This window comes from Babylonia areolata, chromosome 24 (assembly GCF_041734735.1).
Source record: "Babylonia areolata isolate BAREFJ2019XMU chromosome 24, ASM4173473v1, whole genome shotgun sequence".
NCBI lineage: Eukaryota > Metazoa > Mollusca > Gastropoda > Neogastropoda > Buccinidae > Babylonia > Babylonia areolata.
In genome coordinates this window covers 42711882-42736626 of record NC_134899.1, presented here as the reverse complement: position 1 = coordinate 42736626, position 24745 = coordinate 42711882, and the positions used below count along the sequence as shown (strand labels likewise).

The following is a 24745-nucleotide window of genomic DNA, read 5'->3' as shown; positions in this document are numbered from 1 at the left end:
ATGGGGCAACCACTGGAATTTTGATGGTAATTCTCAAGAGTTTATTTTTAAGATTTCCAGGCCATTTTATCTGCAACCCTTTTAAAACTTCTACAAAATCATCTGGCACCCCACTAAGGAGTATATCTAAAACGACAGTTGACCCCTGAATAGGCGGCTCAAAATCAAACTCTTTAATTAACCGCAGTGTGCCAGTCTTTTTACCTCTCATACCAATAACATATCCAAAGTCGTCGCTGTTAACGACGATTAGATCTTTACGCGTATGATAGGAAGCCAACAGTTTACCACTATTTTGTATTTTTTGTAGAGCGTGATTTCTTCCAATACTAACATAGGGTTGTTTTATTTCAAAATCTAAATCCCAGTTATCCACCGGATAAGGTACCCATGTATCATCGTCGGAAAGAACAAGATGATGTGGTTTGTTCACAACAACACCGTCAACGTTCACGTCTGCAAGTTCGCTGAATTTGTTGATACCACCACCATTACTCGTTATTTCTTTTCTTTTGTACGTTCCTTCAGAAAGTTGGAAGGCGTACAACTGATTTTCTTTTCCCGACACATCAAATCCGTCTGTATCTCCGAGATCAACCAAACCGAGCGTAGTGCAGGGTTTGATATTATGTGTTCCTGGCCCTCCGGGATCAACCATTTTCTAATATTTATAGTATATTCTAAATATTCAAATTGGCGCAACGTAGTCTTCTTAAGGAAATATTTTGAGGAAGACGCAGCTGCATCCACAAACTCATTGTTTCCTGTTTTGTGGTAATACCTTCAAGCGAGAATTCTATATGACTACCCTGCGGTATAACATCATAGGGCATAGCATCATCTTGTTTTTCAATGGTGATTCTCAGGGGTTGATTTGCAAGATTTTTGGGCCATTTAATGTAAAACCCTTGAAAAACTTTTACAAAATCATCAGGCTCTTCACCGAGAATTACATCAAAAATAATACGGAAACGGAAGCCCCACAAACTAGTTAGATCATGAAAATCTATTCCTAATTCAGATTTATCCTTCGAGCGTTTCTTAAGCACATAACACCTCCCCTGGTAGTTTAGTAAATGTACATCCAACGCTCTTAAATCAGCGAACATCCAACCACTGTTTTTTATTCTATAATTATTTTCTTCTTCTTTGGTAATGTAAGGTGATTCAATTTTAAAATCTACCATCCCCTTGTCGAGGGGTTTTAGCTGCCATGTACCGTTTAAACGAACAAGTTGATAGGGCTCATCATTGACAACATCATCCTCACTCACGATATCACCAATTTTTACTTCTTTTCTTTTGTACGTTCCTTCAGAAAGCTGGAATGCGTACAACTTATTTTCTTTTCCCGGCACATCAAATCCCTCTGTATCTCCGAGATCAACCAAACCGAGCGTAGTGCAGGGTTCAACCATATCTTATATGTAATGTAATATTTAAATAATCAATAGAAACGGGATTATGATTTTCATCTACTATAGAAAGTGTTAAACGTGGTAAATCTCCGTGAGAAAGTCTTTTGTACTGGGGTGATGTCAACGTGGTTGTTCGACCACCCCCGCATCTTTCATTTTCTACTGAGATTGATTGTAACAACGTAGAAGGCAATCCGTTATAGAAATTATCGGTGGTATTAATTTGAGAGAGGTGAATGTAAAGTGCTTTATGTATCGCGAGCCGCGGATGCCTGTTTCCTATCACCATTATTCCCGGCGCGATGAGTTTTTGGGGAACCCCAGAGTATGTGCAAGACGCTCAGAAAGTTCAATCGATTTGGTGCTCTTTATTCTCAGATAGCCACTCGGAGCGTGCAAGTCTAACTCTGCACCGTGGGGGGTGAACACTTCTTTATTCAATTCACACACATTATAATAACCATCTGGGATTATTATCTTATGATCGGTAGTAGTAAAGAAATTGTTTCCGAGCTCATCACTGATATTTTTCCAGTTGGGATAATAAGTTATTTCACGCAGCGCGATTTCTAGTCTTCCACTTTGATTAGATATGCACCGTGGTAATTCGTCTTTTTGAATATCGGTTGTTATTATATACATAGCTATGAATAAGAAAATTTACAGCTTCAATAAGGACGCGTCCTATACAACCGGGTATAAAGAAAAAAGAATAAGTTGTACGCGAGTGATCTACGTGAACAGCGAATATTCTTTTACCGCCAAGTTTCCCGATGTTTTTCAGTCTTATGCGAACCCCACTATGACTGGGGAGATGAATGCAGCCTGGCTTGCGTGGAGAAACAACCCGATAGTGTGGTGGCAGAATCAAATCAATTTTGTGGTATGGTGCGCGACCGCCGGGTGTGGAGTAACGGAAGAACATTTTCAAGCTTCTGATCCGTTTATTCGAGCCGTGTATAGGTTTCATTTTTACTATCAGATTCGGAGGTTATTGGACGAGTTAAAAATCCCGCTACCCACCGACCAAGCATTTAACATGTATAATAATCCGTTTGATAAAACAGTTTATCAGCGTTTGTGTGCCGAATTTGGGCAGAGGGATTGGAGACAGAAAATAGAAAAGCATGGCTTTGGTTTGGGAGAATTTATTCAGGCTGAGACCCCCGGTGGGGCTGCACGACAGGCAATGAGAAACAGAGGAGAGGGACCTGTGTTCTTTAGCCCCCACGATAAAATCAGACATACGGTGGACATCACCCGGGCTTGGACAACATTTATTCCTGATAAGGGGTTGGGTTTACACATGCGGGGATAGTTCGTCTCAACGATAGCATTCGCACTTATGTGTGGGCTCTAATAGGGTCACAAGCGCAAACGCGCACGAGTATAACAACAAAAGGAACTGGATTTGATGCGCAAAAACAATTTTTAGCCAATGTTGAAGATGCGATTAATGCCCCCGAAAACCTACAAACGGCGATAAAAAAATACCAGGACGTTCTCCAGTACGCGAGATCCGAAGTAAACTTTGCATTTGGTGTTGGCCTTTATATGGCCCCATCTGATATGGCATTGAGGGTTGGTACACACATTAATTATAATAATAAAATTGTCATTGCGACAGAAGAACAGAATATTGGTGTTAATGATGGATTAAACGAACTACCACACATTGTACCACCTACCCAAAGTGTTCCACCTACCCAGAGTGTTCCACCTACCCAAAGTGTTCCTGCATACTATTTTGTTGCCCCATCAGGAAAAGCTCTTCAATGGTCTAGAGGTCACTGGGCTCTTGTGCCACCTTCTGATGCAGACTTGGCAATGCTTGATGCGAGTAATACGGTGCTCGATTATAAATCACACAAGCCTTTGACAACACCGAGGACAGGAGCGGGTGAAACGAGAGTTTTGTTAGGCATTCGCGGGTGGTTCACTCTTACCTATAGAAATAAAAAATTAATACAAACATCTCGACCAGGATTTGCAATAGCTACCGGTGCTGGTAATAGACCCTTTCTGTATGGTGCAGGTTCTTCGGATAACAAATTTAAACTCAAACCAGCGAAAGTATCGTACGAAGAAGAGCCAACAACTCACAAAGACTATAAAGTCGCTCTTACTTTAGGATTGATAGGTGGTATTTACTTTCTCTTCTTTAAATAATCAAACAGGAGGAGGCCAGCACCGAGCACGAGTGCCCACAGGTTGTTGGCTAACCACCCAACCGCTTTACCCAACGTGCTTAATAACCACGAAACAATAGCCCCAATGACTCCTGGGAGGGCATCAATCGCCTTTAAACCTAATTTTTTAAGTAATTCTCCCAAATCTTTAAGTCTTTTTCTTATCCAGTTGTCATCTTTTTTACCCGGAGTGCCCCCTCCACCCGTGACGGCCAAAACGATAGTGCTGATAATCATACCAAAGGCAGTAAGAATGGAAACGATAGTAATGCCTTGTTCTCTAAAAAGCGTTCGAATACGTTCCGCTAGTGTTGTGTCCTCCTCAAGAATTCTGTGTATCGTTTCACGCATTCTGCTGATTTGAGATCGCAGCGCTTCTTTGTGTGTTGATATCGCTTCTAGCCGTGCAGCACGCTCGATGTTTAGATCGTCTAATTGTAAACGCAAGGGTTTGATTTCGCTTTCATCTTTATCAGCTAGTTCCGCAGACTGAATTCTTATTTTTAAAGTTGATATTTCTTCATCCAGGTGAGAGAGTTTTGAGAGGTTGTCAGAAAGATTACCGCGCTGTCTTTGCATGGCTTTGTCTAAACCTTTGAGTTCACGAACATAACCACCCAGTTCATCGGTGAGGGGAGGATCATCTATAGTTTTAAGTACTTCATCAATTGTATTTGGTGAGAAATCATCCATCTCAATTTCTTCACCCAGTTTGGCTTCAACCTTTTGGAGAGCCGCGACCGTTTGGGGTTTTAAGTTTTTCCTCCTCCAGTCTACAAAACCAAGTTCCTCGCGAATAATATTTGCTCCACCAGGTTTTCCCGCTAGTGTTGAAAGTGCTAGGGGTTGTTTCGTGCGGACGTTAATGATATTAAAATCTGGATTATTTTTTAATCGTAGTGTACCTCTACTATCAAGTTCAAAATTGGTATAATTTCGCCCAACATCGGGCTCTTGTCCAAATGCATCATAGTAATCATCAACCGCGCTCTTTAATAATTCTGTTTGCAAGAAACCAGATTCTATTATTCCACCTTCTGCGAACCCTTCCGCCATCTCACCACCTTCCGCCATATTAAACTTATAATATAAAGTTATATCATTATATCTATATAAAACCAAAAAAAAATGAGTGGAAGAAAGCTTAATCCAATGAGAAGTTTGCGGGAGCCGCGGGGGATAAAGGGCGTGCGGCAGACTGTCGTGATTACTAACAATCCGTCAACTATCGATCAGAATCAACAACTTCTTGTACGCTTTCCTAATTTAGGTGTTGATGATGTGATCGTTCCGGGGAGTGTTCGGCTAGCATTCAAAATTTCTTTGACTTCTACCACAGATGTGAACAGAACACTCGTTGATAATATTGGTAGAGCCATAGTACGTAAAACAACCATTCGCATTTCCGGTAATGAAATCATGAGCGTTGAAGATAGTGATGTATTTTATACTTATGGAGATCTTTGGCGAACTCGACAAGAACGAAGAAACGCCGTTTATCAAGGTATTGACTTAACTACACACCGTAATGTGACACGATTGCGTATTAACGCGGATAATGGAGATGACACTATCGCTAGAGATGCCGCCATTGCGGAGGCTTATGGTAATCGATTTTGTATTCCGCTTGATTTCGAATTGCTAGAATCTCATGCACCATTTTATCAGAGTGCTCTCGGCGATCGCCTGGAGTATGAACTTACCTTTAACGCTTATAGCAAGGTTATCCGCAGCACAGACCCGGATGCATCCTATACGATAGAAGGGATTAGTCTCGAGTTTGAGAAAGTCACACAACCCGAACTTGCGAGACAGATAGCCGGTTATTATTCAGGTAGGCTCGCTATTTTATTTGATAGAATACTACGACATCGTAAAATTCCTCTGGACAAATCTGACACACTCTGGAATATTAATCTCAACGTGCCGGCAAAAAGTATGAAGGGTGTACTGCTGTTGTTTGATGAGTATTACAATCCTAAGATCGATAAGGTTGAAGTGACGATCGAAGGTGTGCCCAATCAACTGTTTAGTCAAGGTATGCGTTCCTATCAACAATGGGATGAAATCAGAAAGTTTTTCGGAACGCAAAAACGCGACCCCGAAGTAGACAAAGTGGTAAAAGATTTAGAACTAGCGGATGTCACAATCGGTGAATATTTCACGAATAATTATGCTCTTTGGTTGGATATGCGCACCACAGATGATAATTCTCTTCACGGGAGTGGACGTCGTATCGAAAATGCGTCTGAAGGCATTACGATTCAGATTCAGAAAAAAGCTGAAACGGCAGAACCGCTAAATGCGTATGTATTTGTAATTATGGATGGACAATTAAATATAGAAGATGGAAGATTTGTCGAGGCTGTTTACTAAAGAAGCACATTCCGCAATTATTTGCGGGCAAACTGGGTGTGGTAAGACCGAATTTATTTTAGATTTATTACAAACGACATATCGTGGTGTGTTCGAGAATATTGTAATTCTATGCCCTACTCTCGAATATAATAAAGCCTATCGATCCCGAGTGTGGGTAAGAAAGGACCACGGGGTATACACCGTTAATCCCGGTGATAAACTTCACGAATGGCTTGGGCTGTTTTTTGAAATATTTGCCGGGGAGCCAACGTTGTACATCATCGATGACTGTAGTGACTTAAAGGCTCTTACTCAAAAGAAGCAAATGTTGAGTAAACTCGCATTTTCTGGAAGACACGCGAAACAGTCTGTGTGGGTGTTGACTCAGAAATACAACTCGGTTCTTACTGACCTTCGCGAACAAACAAAATGGGTGGCTTTATTTCACTGTAAGGATAGGGACTCGTTTGATGAGTGTTTAAGAGAAAACGATGTCATTCCAACACAAAATGAACGTAAAGAGGTTAGGAAATCATTGGCAAATACCAAACACTCCAAGTTGATATTAAAAACTGATCAACCAGTTGCATATAAAATTTGCTAGTAATAATCAACAGCTGTTTAACAATGCTTAACAGTTCCTTAGCACTGGTTAGCAATTTCTTAACACTGGTTAGCAATTTCTTAACACTTTTAGTCGTTGGATTTGTAGTTTTTTATTATTTTAAACTTAAAAGGAGATATATAGAATATAAGAAGAAGATGGACCAATTACTATCCGAGGATCCCAAACGCGACAGGCTTATGGCGGTGGTCTCAGCCGGTGGAGCAAAAGAATATTTAGGGAAAGAGTTTAGTGTTGATAAAATCGAAGCGATGAAAGATCCGGATATAGACAAGCTTTATACGAGATACGAAGCGAGTTTAGGATCGATGATTACAAAATCACTCGGTAATACAATTATACAACTGTATACCAGAGCAGTTTGTATGTATCTCCCAATTGATGACCAAACAAAATTAAATAGTGATCTCGAGCAAGATCCATTCCTGGGACATGCGCTTAACAGTTTTACTTGCGAACTATATCACAGATTTGGCATGTTCTTAGCTCCGCTCACCACAGCTGTAACTACTGTTAAACATTGTCAATTTAATAAATATAATGGAGGAAGTAACGAAACCGAAGAATCAGAAGAAAGTTGAAGCGGGTCGAAAAGGTGCTGCTGCTAGAAAAGCAAAACATGAAGAACTTCTCGAAAAACTTCGAAAAGCGAAAGATGAACAACAACAAGAACCATCATCATCGAGGAGACCAGATCACGTTTTTATCAATCCCTTGTACATTGCTGCTGCGATGATAATAGGTTGTGGTGTTTACATATATTTTAATCGGTCGAAAAAACCACCACCACCTCCTGTGGTAACAAAACCCAACCCATTTATCATGTATTGAACATTAATTTGTACACTATTTATAAACAACAATGGCAACGCCAAATATAAACGGTAAAGAAATTGCAAACACTGTATACCACGCGGTTGTGGTCAGCGCATTGGCCGCTGGTTACTCGAGATTGACAAAATTAATATTTACGAAAGCCCCGACACCTAGACTGGCTTTCAACCTCGAAGATATCGGGATGGTCACTTTGGATATAGCCCTCGCTATGGCTACGAAGGATATGTTGGAAAAACAAGGTATACTCCCACATGATATTTTGAAGTAATAATAATATCATCATTATAGTATGGCATCAGTAGCGTTACTCGTTGGTGGGGCAGTAGTAAACGCTTTAGCATTTACCGGAAGTAATTTTTTATTTAGTAAACTGGGGTCTTCAGACGCGTTAGAAGAACAGAAACGACACAACAAAGCGCAAGAACAACTTCAGGCAGCGACCGCAGAATGGCAGAAAGAGAGGATTCAACGTTTAGATTATATCAATGAAAAACTAAGACAACAACAACATGCTGTGAACACGTTTAAGGATGTGGATATGGCTATGCAAGAATATTATAAAGTGATGGGGGAGCCACTACCCCCTCTTTCTCAAAAACCCCAACTTTCAGATTTTTATACACCCTCAGAGGGACAAAAAGATCGAGAATACGTATTTATTATCATGACCATGGTCATTTTTGGCGTTGCGATTTCAAAATATTAAACATTTACTTTCTTAAATAAAATGGAAAAGATCTATTACAGCCCAAGCGGTTATTGGAAGGGTTATTCGGCGATTAAAAAACTCGCGAAAGCAGCCAAGGTGTCTGAGGATGAGGCTAGAAAATGGTTACAAAAACAAGCTATATGGCAAATTTATCTACCCCCTCCAAAGTATATTCCGAGAGCAAAATTTGATATTACTATCCCAAATGAGGTTCATCAGGCTGACCTTTTATTTTTACCCTATGACAGAATCAGGCGTAAGACGTATAAGTATGCGCTGACTGTCGTTGATGTTGCAAGTCGATATAAAGAAGCCGAACCCCTAACAACGAAAGACAGCGTCGAAGTGGCGGCCGCTTTTTTACGTATTTATGACCGTAGCCCTTTGAAGTTGCCCAAACTTCTTCAGGTAGATCCTGGCCGAGAGTTTATGGGTGCTGTGAACAAAATTTTTAAAAAAGTAAGGCGTGGAAAGACACACAGAAGCCAGGCTATTGTAGAAAGATTTAATCGTACACTGGCAGAACGATTGTTTAGTCATCAATATGTGGCTGAAATGAAATCACCGAATCGATCAACAGAATGGGTCACTAGATTACCGGCTGTTGTGGCTGCATTGAATAATGAGGTGACGAGACTTATAGGTAAGAAACCGTCAGTCGCAATAAAGGTCAAATCGGTAGAAGCCGAATCCTCTGCACCGACTAAAGATGATAAAGGAGAGTTACCGCCTGATGCGCAAGTTCGGTACTTGTATGAGCCCGGTGAGCTCGAGGGTGGAGCTCGCAAACGAGCAACGGATCCCGTTTGGTCTCTTAAAGTTTATAATATTAAGCGTATGATGCCCGGCGATCCTATTCTTTATTATTTACAAAATGGTCCATCCAGAGGGTTTGTACACGAAGAGCTTATGGTTGTTCCTCACGATACAGAAATACCATAGTGCCCATAGGCGTAAGATGTAATACCATCATCTAGCCAATAGCGTTTGGAATCGTACGGTGAGAGTGATGTCTTCATTTGCTTGATCGTGTACATCTTGTGCTTATACGATCTGAACGTTCTCATACTATTAGTAAATTGAACAGATCGATCAATACACTCCTTATACATATCGGGTTCAATTTCATCCTTCACCACACATTTTTTTATGCCCTTGGCTTTCTTGATAACTGATCCATCATCCGCTACAACCGAATACATCTTTGAGCGCAAGCCGCAGAATTGTCGGATCGGTTTACATCCGAGCTCACTTTTCATGTATCCTGGCACTTTCTCTATCGATTTATCATACAATGGATGATCTTTTGGAAAATTACTGCGGTCATGTACATTATCATCCATACCAGCGATAAAATCCTCGCATTCTACGTGGAGAATGAATGAATCGGTATCAGTATATAACAACCTGCATCCATATTTTTTCTTGTAGTGGTTGTAATACAAATCATACATGAGATACTTGGATAGGTCGAGAATGGCCATCCCGATATAGATAGGTTTATTGAGCACAAGCTTATTTTTTTTGTAGTGAATCGCTAGAAGTTTCTCGTTGATGATCATATGATCGACATAAGCCGGTTTGTTTATTAGTTTGCGTGCCTTGTCCTCTTCATCTAACTTGAATAATTTGATATTCGTTCTCATTCTGATATTTTCCATAGTTTTACCAAATACCGAGTTGTTCATTAATTTATACAGATCTTTATCGGCATCGTTAGTAGCGGCTTGTCTCAGTTTGGTGTTCATCAATATATAGGGCGCCATCCAGGGACTTTGATTAAACTTTAACACTTTTGTGATTTTAGTTACTTTCATGCCAAGTTGCGTGTATAGTTTGAGATTTCTATAGTGAACGACATAACCAACCTTATTCCATAGATTCGGAACTAATTTTCTCGTTTCCTTTCCGCGCATCTCGAGTTTTTCACGAAGGCGTCGTTGATAGGGTGAGAGGTTTTCGAGTTTTATTTCTATTTTCTCAGGAGCTAGGGGATAATCGTTATGTTCGTCGTGTAATTCCTCAGGGTACTCGATATCACACTCCACAATATATCCCGTCTCATCATCGTCGGGGTGATTTAGAATCTTTTCGAGATTAGCATCGTTATCCCAGATAAATCCACCCGTGGGTAAAGCTTGTAACATCGCCCAACCATACAAGTTGTTCGCGTCGAGATACATGATATACGAATCCGTTTTTTCAGGTCTGTAATCTTTCATATACTTGTTATTAGCCTCCGCGTATCTTCTTACAGTCATACTGATTCCACCGCGTATTCCCGCCTCTATCATGTTATATTGTTCGATATCCGTCAACAGTTCGAGTTCTATTCCCGTACTCTTGAGTAAAGCATCCCAAGACATTCCGGGAAGCGTGTAATAATGAACAGGATCGAGATTATGAGTTCGCAAACACGTATTTCTAAAATTCTGGAACACATCGGCAAGTAACAACACATCAGTGACTAAGTACAGATCGTTATAATCACCTAGATTCTTACATTTAAACTTCTTCCACACATTCTTGGCATGCTCGTGGTCACTTTCTGATATATCCGTGTTGTTAAGTTTACTAAAGAAATGACTTTTCTTTGGTAGTTTCGTATCTTCGTATTTACTCCAATCGGTAATATATTCGTACGGAAAGACTCCTTTTCTCGTAACGAGCTTGAACTCCTCCTCATCTCTGAAATGTTTGCGCGTTAAAAACTTCTTATCATCCGGAAGGTTCTTCGCAAGCTGGTCGAGACTCGAACTCAGGAATGCGAAACTATCTAAAAACTTCAACCTTCCCCAACTGAATGTGATGTACTTCTCTTTATTATTCGCGATACACGTAATTCTACCACCACCTTTGTTCGCGAGCTCCGAAATGATCGCGTGAGAGTCGTAACCTTTGAGGTTGTGAAATAATATCGGCAACACAAATTCGTCGGGTTTTATTCTCAATTTAAGATTACACGATGCATGCGCGGCACCTCTATAGTTCCCTGTGATATGGTCATGATCTCTTACTTTATCATTTGCGAGTAGTTCCCCTCTACATATCCAACAAACTCGTTCGTTTTCAAACGATTCGTTATCTTTTTTGGTCATCTTTATTGGAACTGGTTTTTTCAATTCCTTGACAGTATGATAATATATTCTTTGAAGTTTTTCGAGAAAATGACTGACCGCATTCTCACCACGAAATAGTTGCGGTTTGTATGCCCTTCCATCAGACCTAACATGCACAAACCCGTATGACGAGATGATGTGTTCGCTTTCTTTGATGGTATTATTCGAATGGGAATCGTCTTTTATTTCTTTACAAATCGCCTCAAAATCAGCATATATCACATCACTAACTTGCATTTGTTTTTGAAAATTGGTAAATTTGATCATTTTTGTCTTCTCCGATGGCATCTCAACGCGAGAATAGTTCTTGTGGTTGATCTGCGCGCATCGCTTAATATGTTCTTCTAAAAGTTCTGATGATGTTGTACCTGTCAAGCAATACTCACAAAAGTACATGGCTGCTTTGTGTTTGTTTGTATTACTCAGTAGTCTGTTAAAATTCTTAATATAAGTATAATGTTGTCCACCATTTTCATTTTCTATAATAAGAAGTTTAATACGCTCCATGTTGGTGGGTTGTTTTGATATTCTTGCGCGTTCAATCGTTTTATTTTTTAAATAGTATACATTAATAGCAATATTATTTTGAGTCTCGATCCTTGTAATTTGCTTTATTGGTGTAGGAAAGTCAATATTTTCAAAATTAAACCCATCATCAGAAGGATAGGAATAAGTTAAATTAGAATTCGCTTTTGCTGGAAACTTGTGTGCACGTAAACAATGTCTTATACATTGATCATCTTTATTTTTAATATTAATCACAGCTCTTTTATTTTTTAACCACTGTGGTGATTCAATAAAGGATCCTGGAGATGTAATAGAAACTCTATTCACCCATAAACTAAAGATTCTTTTAATGAACCATCCTGAACCTTCATTTGTAAAATTTTCTATTTTTAACAAAATCTGTTTTATTTGTTTTTCAATATCTTGATCATCAACAACATCAATAATACTTTGATATTCCGATCGAAATACAGCTACAGTAGTATCATCATTTTTAATTTGACCAAACTCCACCGTTAAAACAATATTTTGTTTGGTCAGTGGAATAGCTCTTTGGTTAATAGTGTCCACTTTACTCATCATAAACGAAAGCGGATCTATTTCATTTGGAAGAGCTGCAAGTTTATAATTTTTAATAATACTACCAAACTCCTCCGTGGATTCAGCTTTATGTTGTAGTTGACGTATATTTTTAATAAGTTCATCTTTTTTCATTCTACTAAAACCACGAATTTTGAGCTTTCGTGCGATATCTTTAAGCGTAGCATTGGTCTCCCCCTCCAAAGCATCAAACCCCAGTGCTTTAATCAACTCAGTTTTATTCATAGATTCATGATTAGGAATCTCTTTTCTTGAAGCGAGATCACGGTAATACTTTTCAGAATACCGTTGCACCATTTTTCTCTCTATATATACTATTATATTTTTTTCTCTAATAGGATTTTTTTTTTTACAAGTTGATCAGTCTCTGAATCCAATGATTACTCCACCAAAGGGTGGAATATACCCTCTTGAATAAGTTTCAAAAGGGTCAATTTCATCATCGTCATCATCATCATCAGAAATATAACCCTCAGAGTCGCTTGAATGTTCTCCACAATCGGGTATAGGATCAATCTTTTTCTCCATGGGAGGAGGCTTCTCTTTTTTATGCTTACATTTACAACAAATAACATACTTCGTACGTACATAAAGGTTGCATTTTATACAAAGTACTGGAAGTGACATTCCTTTTCTATGACATTTAATATGATCTTTACAATAGAGCCCCATGCAAGCTCGACCGCATACTCTATTTGTTTTAACTTGGGGGTACTCACAAATGTTATGCGGAAAAGGCATTATTTTTTCTATATATACAATATAATCTTTTCTCTAATAGGGTGATCACAATCTTCGCGCGCGGGTGGGAAGATACGCGGAGGCAGGCTGTGCGTGGGACCACTCTCCCGTTCCCACTACACACGCCGTGCGGTCGCTTGCCAGCACACACACGGGGAACGGGGCGACCGTTTCGCTCTCCATACACATAACTGGTTATAACTGGTTTTAACTAGATTTTTTTTTGTTTTTATGCTTGAGGGCGGTATTGCGCGGTTTTGGGCTGGGGTCGGTTGTATATAGAACCCCCATGACCGTTTCGCTCCCCTCCATACACATATCCAACCATCATTTTTTTTTTTTTTTTTTATCTTGTGATTTGGCTCTCCATACACATATAACTTGTTTTAACTATATATTTTTTTATGCTTGAGGGTCATATTACTCCAACATACACAGGTTTTGGCTAAATTTTTTTTATGCTTGAGGGCCTTAACACAAGCTAATACGCCCAAAAAAGTTGTATATAGAACCCCCATCTCTTATACTACTATAGGACACGACCTACTAGGCTCCTGGCCCCTCAGTGGCACATGCTAGCTCGCGCTTTCTTGCAATCCCACACTGTCTCGCTCATTGCGATAAAGTGTGTGGGGGGAGGTGTCGGTGTGTGTGTGTGTGTGGGGGGGGGGGGAGGGGTGTTGGGGGGGGGGATCGATTGTGGGGAAAGGGAAAGAGGCCCCCCCACTTTCTATTACTTTACGTGAAAACGTAGGACAGTGAGAAAGCGTGGTCATTCCATTGCCACGCTTTCTTGTAATTGCTCTGAATACAATTATTCGCGTAGAAGTGATGAAGTTCCCGATGAAATTCCGTACCGTTTTGTTTTTCCTGATGTGTTGGAGGGTCTCCCCCCCCCCCCTCCCCTCCGCCTCTCGCCCCTCCCATCCCCGCCGCTCCACCTCTTTAACAGAAATGGGCCACTATCTTCCAGGATAGTCATTTGCGTGACACGTGAAAAAACATGACATCCGAATCGCAACATAGCCCTTCGGTGTTAACCTTTCGGAAACCGAACTATTACTTATCTGATTTATCTGACAAAGTGCTCCAGTAGTCACACACTGGGATGATTCCTATCTTTCTGTCCCTCCCCCCTCTCCTCCCCACCCCGCCCCGCCCCCCACTGTCACTCAGGAAGACAGCCACATCCTCCTATGTCTTGTGATGGGTTTCTCGGTGACTGGGTAAGAGCGAGCAGTCGTCTATAGGAATACCAAAATTGCAATGATCGTTCTCTGTAATGCGTCTGTCTCTGTCACTGCCTGTCTGTTGTCTGTCTCTTTAAGAATGTAAGACGAATGAAAGAAACAAGCGAATGAACGAATGAACAAAAAGAATAGGTGATGATGAGGATGAGGATGAGGAGGACTAGGAGGAGGAGGAGGAGAAGGAGGAGAGGAAGTACTGCTACTACTACTACCACTACTACTACTGCTGCTTCTACTATATAGTACTTATGTCCCAAGGCAATCTCCACAGATAATGGACTCAAAATGTCTGACATGAAACGATACATAATTATAGAGTAGTGCATCACACTACTACTACTACTACTACTATTGCTACTGCTACTACTATTACTGCTTCCACTGCTTCTACTACTACTTCCATGCAGCAGGATAATGTGGGCGTTTTCTCTGCACTACAGTTAAGAACAGTGCCTCAAAATCTGATTAATAGAAGACAGCACATACAAACCCACCATGACATTGGAAACACTATCATTATTTAAGTCATTGAAACACATCACGCAGACGGCAATTTCTTCATTCAGCTGAAACTAATGCTCCCTGACACCAAGGTTGTCTTCCAATACCGCATCTGTCATTGGCAAACAAGAACACCCTGATGCAAGGCAAGACAAGGAAGGCTTAATTCAGAAGAAACCTGTAATCTTTAACACACAGATCGTCTTCCACTTCCTCACACCCCGCTCCCCCCTGAGGCAAGGGCCACTGGCAATTTGGAGATACCAGACTCGTCTCGGTGAACAAACACTGCATATTTTCCAATGATAATGGCCAGTGACCCTGATCAGAAAAAAAAAGAAACCCACAGCAAACTCATCACATGTCTGTTTGTCATTCTTCACAGGGATTCTGTCTCCTCTGGTTTGAATCTTCCAATGCTTTGCTCTTGTCCCGCTTCCTCTTTCCAGCCTTGTTCTCTGCTATTATGATTTTAGTGATAATTGAATAACATTTTCAATGAGTGAAGGAAACTGAAAGCTGATATCGATCGATCTTCAGCATATTGTTCTGTAGGACGAAATTTTGTTGCTTGTCTTCACTAAATGTACAATCTTTCGGAAAGTTCTGACCATTCTCACACATGTATAATTGTGCTCAGTGCATATACAAAATCAAACTGCCATATCAATGAACAATTTCAATATTTGTGACACAATTAAAGCGAACGAAACACTGTCAGATCATCCACAAAGCTATCTGCAGGAAAATATATGTGAATTTATTAACTTACGTGGGCATTAAAAACAAAAAGTAAGCAAAGGAACAACTACTATCGATTTGATCTGACGTTTTGTTCTTCATATATACAACAACAACAGCAACAACTCTCTCTCTGTCTCTTTGTCTTCCTCTGTCTGTGTGTGTGTGTGTGTGTGTGTGTGTGTGTGTGTGTGTGTGTGTGTGTGTGTGTGTGTGTGTGTGTGTGTGTGTGTGCCTGCCTGCCTGTCGGTCTGTGTGTCTCTCTCTGTCTGTGTCTCTCTGTCTCTGTCTGTCTATCTCTCCCCCTCTCACTCTCTCCAGCAGCCTGACAGTTCCACTCAGCCAGATCTCACCATTGTTTGCCTTTTTCACCATGGACGCTGCAGCTCATCAGTCGATTTTCCAGTGACAGACACAGAAGAAAAGGGACGGGAGGAGGAAGGGGGTGAAGTGAATGGGCAGGGTGTGTGTGTGTGTGTGTGGGGGGGGGGGGGGGGGGGGGGGAACAGGAAAGGGAGGTGTTGAGAAAAAGTGAATTTTTCAAGCCTCTGTGGTGTAATTCACGTCAAGCGGTATAACTAGGTTGGACCCCATTACGTAGAATCACCACCCTCTTCCTCTCAGCACACATCAAACTCTCCCACTGTCTGCCTCTGGCCATGTCTTTGACTCGCTTTTTTCTTTCAGGACAAATTCTAGCACCTTTTTTTTCTTCTTCTTCGTGTTGAGGAATGGAGTCATTGCTGTCAGTTTAAAACGGCATGTCTTTGAAATCCAGACGTGCAATGGATGCATATCCCTCTCTCTCTCTCCCTCCCCCCTCTCTCTCCCTCCCTCCTTCCCCCCACTCTCTTCCTCCCTGCCTCTTTCTCTCTCCCCTCCCTCTTTCTGCCTCTGTCTCTCCCCCTATCTGTGTCTCTGTCTCTCTCTGTCTCTCTATCTCTTTCCCCCTTTCCCTCCCAACCCCCCAAACAATCTCATCCAGACCGCCCCTCCCCCTGCCCCCCCAACCCCCAGGGAACCATTTATCTCCTACCATTCCGCTTCCACTGTACGTGAATTCAATGTAACAAAGTGGCCAAAAACAAGCGCCGCAGGGCTCCCAAAAGCAGGGATGGACAGCGCCAGACGAAGAGGGGCTGCTGGCCCTCAAACGGGGGGTAATGGGGCTGCAGTTCTGGGGGCGTGATGGTCACATTGAATTTGTCCAACTCGTCACCTCTCAGACTGTCTACGCCTGCAGGGGGATTGTTTGCTGCCCAGAGGGTGGAGGGAGCGGCGAACGAGCGACCTTTTTTCGGGGATGGTGCTGATAAGGGTTGTAAAAAGGAAGACAACTTTGTTGTTGGGGATGCTTGAGAGTAATGTGTGTAGCCCTGGGGAGAGGAAGGAAAGGTAAGTGGTGATGGTGGTGGTGGTGGTGGATGCTCGTAAGAGTTTGAGGCTATCATGGTGGCAAGGTCTTGCTTTTGGTGGTCATTGTCATACACATTTAGAAACTTTGCAGTGAGGATGTACAGACGGCAAAGTACTAACGTCTGTGATCAGACTCAAAGCACAGATTTACACTTCTTGCTCATGCCTAGTGCTGCAGTGCATTGTATCAAGTTGTGCTGTGGCAGATTCCAACCTTTTTCGTTTTGACCAACTTTGCAAAACAACACCACCACCACCAACAACAAAACAACAACAAAAAAAACCCAACCAAACAAAATTCAACAAAACAACAGCAACAACAACATTTCAGTTAACTTTTTCTGCATTCGTCGGTCCGCCACACGAATATATATATATATTATAACATGGACACGCATGCTTGTCTTGAATGATGAGCTTGAATGAGATGTGGGAGCGTGTGAAGGTTGTCCAGAAAGCAGTAATTTATTTGTTTGATAACAAAATAAATATATAGAAACCTAACTTGGAAACATAACGGTCGTAATCGTTTGCCCCCTTTCCATTTCCACTTAAACTAGAAAAACTCTTCTTCTGCGTTCACTCGTATGCACACGAGTGGGCTTTTACGTGTATGACCGTTTTTACCCCGCCATGTAGGCAGCCATACTCCGTTTTCGGGGGTGTGCATGCTGGGTATGTTCTTGTTTCCATAACCCACCGAACGCTGACATGGATTACAGGATCTTTAACGTGCGTATTTGATCTTCTGCTTGCATATACACACGAAGGGGGTTCAGGCACTAGCAGGTCTGCACATATGTTGACCTGGGAGATCGTGAAAATCTCCACCCTTTACCCACCAGGCGCCGTCACCGTGATTCGAACCCGGGACCCTCAGATTGACAGTCCAACGCTTTAACCACTCGGCTATTGCACCCGTCAAACTAGAAAACCAAGACAACTGTTTCACTAAAAGCCCATCGGTAGTCCGCCCACTCACCACTCATCTTTCTACCCACCCGTTCGCACATGCATACATACATTCAGGTTGAAATTAAAGCCACGGCTGTAGCTTATATTTGCTGTTTTCTCACTGCAATGAGGTTGTTCCTTCTCCTTTCATCAGTCTGTCAGTCAGTCAGTCTGTCTGTCTGTCTGTCTGTCTCCACCCTACGCCCATGTCTCTGCATCCCCCCGTCACCTCTTTCTCGTTTGTCACCTGTCTCTTTCACAAGCACTATATGTATGTATGCATGTATGTATGTCTTCTTTTTTTAAATTTTTTTTTTATATATATCTGTCATGTGTGTTTGCCTGTTATTTGCGTCTGTGCGTGTCCGTGTCTGTCTGCCTGTCTTTATCTCTAACAGTTTCAGTTTCAGTAGCTCAAGGAGGCGTCACTGCGTTCGGACAAATCCATATACGCTGTACCACATCTGCTCTAACAAACTGAAAGATCTCATCGCTGGTTGTCATTAGTTTGCCTTTTCTCTCTTTGGCCATTTGATCTTGTTAGTATGTTGTTGTTTTTTTTCCTTCTCAGCAGCAGACATGGAGGTACAGAAAGAAAGGGGGTGGGTGGTGGGGGGTGGGGGTGGGGGCGTGGAAAGGAAGACTGGGGGGGGGGGGGGGTGGGGCAGGGGCAGAGAATAAGTGAAATTTTCAGCCTCAGCGGAGCACTTCACGTCAAGCGGTATAACCAGGTCGGATCCAATTAACGTGGAATCACCAGCGTCCTCTTCTCAGCACACAACACACTCTGTTTTTCCCTCCTCCAGGCATGTCAACACTGCTTTCTCCCCCCCCCCCCCCAACAAATTCTAGCACTATGTTTTGTTTTACAATTCAATTTGAGTCAAGGATTCATGGCTGTCAGATTAAATCCATTTGTGTTCGAAGCCACAGACTATATTGAGACTGAGGGACACGTCGTGCCACAAATGTCTCTCTTTTTGATCTCGTGTGCTAAGGCGTCCTGGGCAGACACGTTGTCATTAGACTACCACCCCACACTTCACACGGAGGACGACGACGACCACGACGACGACGACGAAGAAGAAGAAGAAGAGGAAGAAACCAAACGTGTGAAACTGCAACATTGAAAAAACAACAACAAAAAACAAAACAAACAAAAACAACAACAAAACAACAACACAAAAACCACACCTCTTTCAGCGCCTTGCCACGAGAATCATGAAGAGGCAGGTCAGACCCGCCTCCCACGTCTTGCATGATAGATGTTCCTCTTTCACCCCCTGTCTCCGTCACTGATGCACGTGCAAGCAGGTAAAATTGCCCGAAGGGCATTCTTTTCCACTCCAGCTGACACCAACTTTCAATTGTCATGATCCTATTCCAGCTTTACAAATAATGATAACTTACCTAGAAATAATAGTGTGCTTGAGAGTTAATCCAATAGATGATGCACATTTATTTCATTGATGACATTGTCGTTGTTGTTGTGTCTATCGCTGTTGATGCTTCACTTTTGCTACTGTCGCTTTTACCACAGTTTCAGAAACTTAAATGATTGTCAACCATCCCAGTTTAACAATACTTAAGACCCAGCTGTAGCCATGTCCTGTTCAGCCCCTTTTGTCTGTTCGTTTGTTTTCATGTCTGTCAGTTTGCTCATTTGCTTCTGTCTATGAATGAATTGCTTGTATGTTAACCAGTTAGACTGTTCATTATTTTCTTCCTTGCTAGATTTTATCTCCCACAGAACCCTCCCTCCTGCCCCCCACCCCCCATACACACACACACACACGCACACACACGCACTCACACCAACTAAAAAAAAAATCCTTTTCATCAGGCAAAGGAATTCAGGTTGACCTCTGTGAGGACAAAATGAAGAGACAGACAGACAGACACACACACACACACACACACACACACACACCCACACAGAGATAGAGAGACAGAAAGACAGACAGAGAGAGAGAGAGAGAGAGAGAGAGAGAGAGAGAGAGAGAGAGAGATGATCAGGACAACCACCCTGGAGGGATTTTCAAAACGTGATGGGGAGTCATATTGACAGACGCAAGACACGAGGAAGGGATCATATTTCCAAAGCAGGGCCTTCAAACTGATAATCCATTATGCTAATCATGTGGAAAACACGCAAGCGTCAGCCTCGACACCGACACACGCATGCGTAATTGGGCGCCTTCACACGGATGTGTCCGGAGTCATAGCAGGACAATATCAAAGTGATCCCATAGCACGTGCGCGCGTGGGTGCACATTCGCACGCAATCACACGAATGCGCACGCAGATACACACGCACACGCGCGCGCGTGCAGGTTTTCAGTTCCCTGTATTTTTGCTTTGAGATATCTTGTGTAGCCCATTAGTATTCGCCTTTAACCATTTCATGAATTTGTTGTTAATTCTTATTCTCCTGAGTCTGGAGGCTGACTTTATATTGGTCTTTATGAAAGCTACCCATTCCGTGCGTTAATATATGATTTTATTAATGATTTTATTTGCCTCTAAAACATTTATCTGATAATTAGTTCTGGTTTTGTTATTCTTATACTTTCAGCAATGCACAGTGACCCTAATGTTAAGCGGGAGCACAGTGACACTCCGTAGATGGAATAAACTGGAGATGAAACAGAAGCCTGAACTAGAACTGGCAGTGCCAAATTCCCAGAAACAGTGCAGAGCTTACTCTTGTGGGTGGCCTCATAGATCACCGTGGAATTTCGGCATAGGACCGTCAATAAAACAGTCTAGGCGAAGCTTTGCAAGGAAGATTCAGGATGGCATGGGGGAATAGCTGTGGGGGCGGAGGAGAGTGAGAAGTCATGCCATTGAGACAGGTCTGAAGATGAGGCCAAAAGAAAGGTTATTTTCATCTCCTCTGCACATACACAGCTCCTTCCCAGTTTGCTCAGACCTCAAAGAATGTAAACAATTAATTTGAAACACCGCGATTTGACAATTTTGTGTCACGCTGACTCGCTCATCTCAAGAGACAAGATTCGGGTTGTGAGGAAACTTTCCTTATCAATATTGACAGCCCTAACATTACGAAAACTGACGTAAGAAATCTATTCCTGAACTTTTTTTATTCTAGAAACTTAAATTGGGCGGCAGAAATGAGTCTTTTGTGAAGATAAAAAAAAATGGCTTGTTACAAGATTTAATCAATCTGTTGACACACACACACACACACACACACACACACACACACACACACACACACACACACACACACACACACACACAGATATGGAAAATAGAGTGGCAGGAACCGATAGAAGAAACGAAGAGAGGCATAATATATATATATATATATATATATATATATATATATATATATATGTGTGTGTGTGTGTGTGTGTGTGTGTGTATTCATACACATGAGAGAGAGAGAGAGAGAGAGAGAGAGAGAGAGAGAGAGAACACACGAACAGACAGACACACAGACACACAGACAGACAGACAGACAGACAGAGACATTATAGTCCCCATATCACTTCACTGACACATTACTCTCACGGACGCCATCCCGCCGCCTCTAACAAGACAGGGACATGACAGACCTACAGGTCGTGGGTGAGACAAGGGATGACCCAGCCAGTGGGGAACTGCGCATCTGTGGCTGAAGTCACGTCGTGATAACACGTTTGAAAAAGAAAAAAAAGAGAAAAAAAAGAAAGGAAAGAATGAAAAAAACAAAACAAAATCGGGCACAGAGATCCGAGACACGAATCACAGAACATGAAATCAAGGGTGTTGGTAAGTGTTTTAAATTGCAAGATCTGGTTACATTCTATACTTCTGAAAAACAAAAAAAAGAGAAACAAACGAAAAAAAAATAAACTGAAAAAACACACGAAAAAAAAGATTGAAAAAAGAAACAAACGAAAAATAAAAGAGATAAATCAAACAGTTCAGAAACATAGGTCGGAGAGATAACACTCGAAGTGTTAGGGAAATTCACCGTCAATCATACACATATTTCTCTCTCTCTCTCTCTCTCTCTCTCTCTCTCTCTCTCTCTCTCTCTCTCTCTATATATATATATATATATATATGTGTGTGTGTGTGTGTGTGTGTGTGTGTGTGTGTGTGTGTGTGTGTGTGTGTGTGTGTGTGTGTGTGTGTGTGTGTGTGTGTGTGTGTGTGTTTGCAGTGGATGATGTTTAGGACTAGTATGGTCGTCAGTACTTTTCTTCCTTGAGACGATTTCTGTTGACAGTGTTGTGTCGATGGTGATGATAGTCGTGGGCCCTGATGCTGCCTGCATTCTGTGTTAAGGGATTTGGTTTTACGCACACGTGTGCACACACATACGCGCGCGCGCACGCACACACACACACACACACACACAAACAAACAAACAACAGACAGACAGACAGACAGACAAACGCACACACAAACACACACATACATACACACAACAGACAGACAGACTGACAGACAAACGGACAGACACATACACAAACCCCCCTGCCCCCTCCCTTCACCCCGCCCCCGACACACACACACACACACACACACACACACACACACACACACACACACACACTCATTGATCCCTGTATTCTCTGACTCTCTGTGGAAAACTGGCACCAGCATTGCTCCCCTTCAGAACTGTGCTCCAGTTGCAGAAGCACGACTGACAAGCCACTCTGGCATTCCCGCCTCTTCCTTGTCGTCAGACGTTCTTCAGTGGAAGGAGAAGCCTCGCAGTTTCTCTCCCCTTCCCACTTTCTGTGCTTCTGTAAATCCTTTCCCCTTCTCTTTCTGTTTTTTGTTTTTCTCCTTTCTCCTGTTGTATGCATTATGTATTATTTTCTCTCTCCGTTTTCACTCATTTCTTTCACAGGTTCTACCTCTCACATATATCTGCTCACCAAAGGCATATCAGTATTCTCGAAGTGTCGCGGTCTCAGTGCAGAACGGACTCAAGCACCCTTGTACCCTTCCCTTCATGTGCGAATCTGCACAATCATTCAATTACGCATTCACACTTTCTGTAACCACCATACACACACGTACACGCACGCGAATGCGCACCACACACACACACACACACACACACACACACACACACACACACACACACACACACACACACACACACACACACACACACACACACATTCCCATGACAAAAAAAACAAACTAAAAACAAAAACAATCAAACAAAAAACAAACAAACAACGAAACAAAAAATCAAAAACAACACTAAAAACGTCAGAAACGTCATATTCCATCGGGGAATATGCACCACGCAAATCCAAGCAAACAGTCTGTGATCTCTCAGCACATTTTTTTTCTTTCTAGAATCACCATATCTACCACCTTTGAAATAGCAAACCCAGCATGGGGATTTCTGACACACTGAGGGGAAGCTTTGCGACCAATAGGAACGATTTTGTGTGGATACAAAACAGAAGCGTGGTTTGTTTTCTTCTTCTTAGTTTCCACCAGTCGTTTGAAATAGGTTATCTGTTGTTCCGGGTATTGGGTGGCGTTATCATTGGATTCATGGCAGATTGCAGAATGACACTTCCACTTCTGATGTCTGTGGCGTTGCATTCATGCTATTCTGATGATTTCTGTCATCTGCTTGGTTATGATCTGGTGGGAGATTATATTGGATAAACCACCGTTAGTCCACAGTCTTTGATGGGTTTTTTTTCTAAACCTCAGATATGAGTAATTTGTAAATAACTTGTTCTTTCTTGTGTGTCAGAGAGCGAGGCTTTACAAGCAAGTGAATGCATTGTAAAAAATAAATGCTGGTGCATTTTGTTCCTAGCGTTCCATCTCCTTTGTACTCCTCTCTTTTATAACACCCTCTGAGTTTCTGTGTTTCCGTCTCACTCTCTGCTCTCTGTCCCAATCACTGTCTCCCTGTGTCTGTCTGTCTGTCGGTCGGTCTCTCTGTGGTTCTCTTTCTGGGACTATCAGCCATATGTAATCAGTCCATGGAGGATAGACCATAGATATTATATACTTATGTACGAGCTGTCTTTATAAACAGAAGGCAGGTTGCAGAATGGTAAAAACGCTCAGCTGCCAATATAGACAGTCCGTGAGGGTTTGGGTTCGAATCCCGCTCTCGCCCTTTCTCCCACGTTTGAGTGGAAAATCAAACTGACCGTCTAGTCATACGGATGAGAAGATAAACCCTGGTCCTGTGTGCAGCACGCACATGGCGCACTGAAAAAAAAACAAACCCTTGGCAACAATAGTGTTGTTCGCTGGCAAAATTATGTAGAAGAAATCCACTCTGTTATGTACACAAATACACTGATAATCATGCACCCAGGGTCTGAATGAGCACACTGGGTTTATGCTGTTGGCGAGGCATCTGCAATCTAGCAGATGTAGTGTAGCGTATATGGATTTGTCCGAACGCAACGACGCCTGAGAGATGGAAACTGAATCTGAAACAATAAACAGGAAAGGATAGGATGGCTGAGAGATGAGAGACCGACTTTAGATGGTGTCCATGGCAGGAACATCAAAATACGTATTTTTGAAGGAATGTATCAACAAATACTGATTTGCAAACATACACACACACACGCATGCACGCACGCACGCACGCACGCACACACACACACACACACACACACACACACACACACATTCACAAACACACATTCGCACACACAAACAAAGACATACATACAAACGGATAGACAAACAGACAGACAGATAGACAGACAGACAGACACACACACACACACACACACACACACACACACAAACAAACAAACAAAA

At 42.0% G+C, this 24745-nt stretch overlaps 1 protein-coding gene and 1 pseudogene across 2 annotated transcripts in view; both read right to left on the bottom strand.

The window, feature by feature from the left end:
* The window catches only part of LOC143298637 (uncharacterized), a 138752-nt gene that overhangs the window by 62793 nt on the left and 51214 nt on the right, over nucleotides 1–24745 (bottom strand). The window lies entirely within an intron of this gene.
* Nucleotides 16657–24745, bottom strand: part of LOC143299122 (uncharacterized) — a 23951-nt pseudogene continuing 15862 nt past the window's right edge. The window contains exons 10-11 of the transcript XR_013057477.1: nucleotides 22175–22254; nucleotides 16657–16904 (exon numbers count right to left, since the gene is read on the bottom strand). The product of XR_013057477.1 is annotated as an uncharacterized LOC143299122 (transcript). The remainder of the gene's footprint in view (nucleotides 16905–22174; nucleotides 22255–24745) is intronic.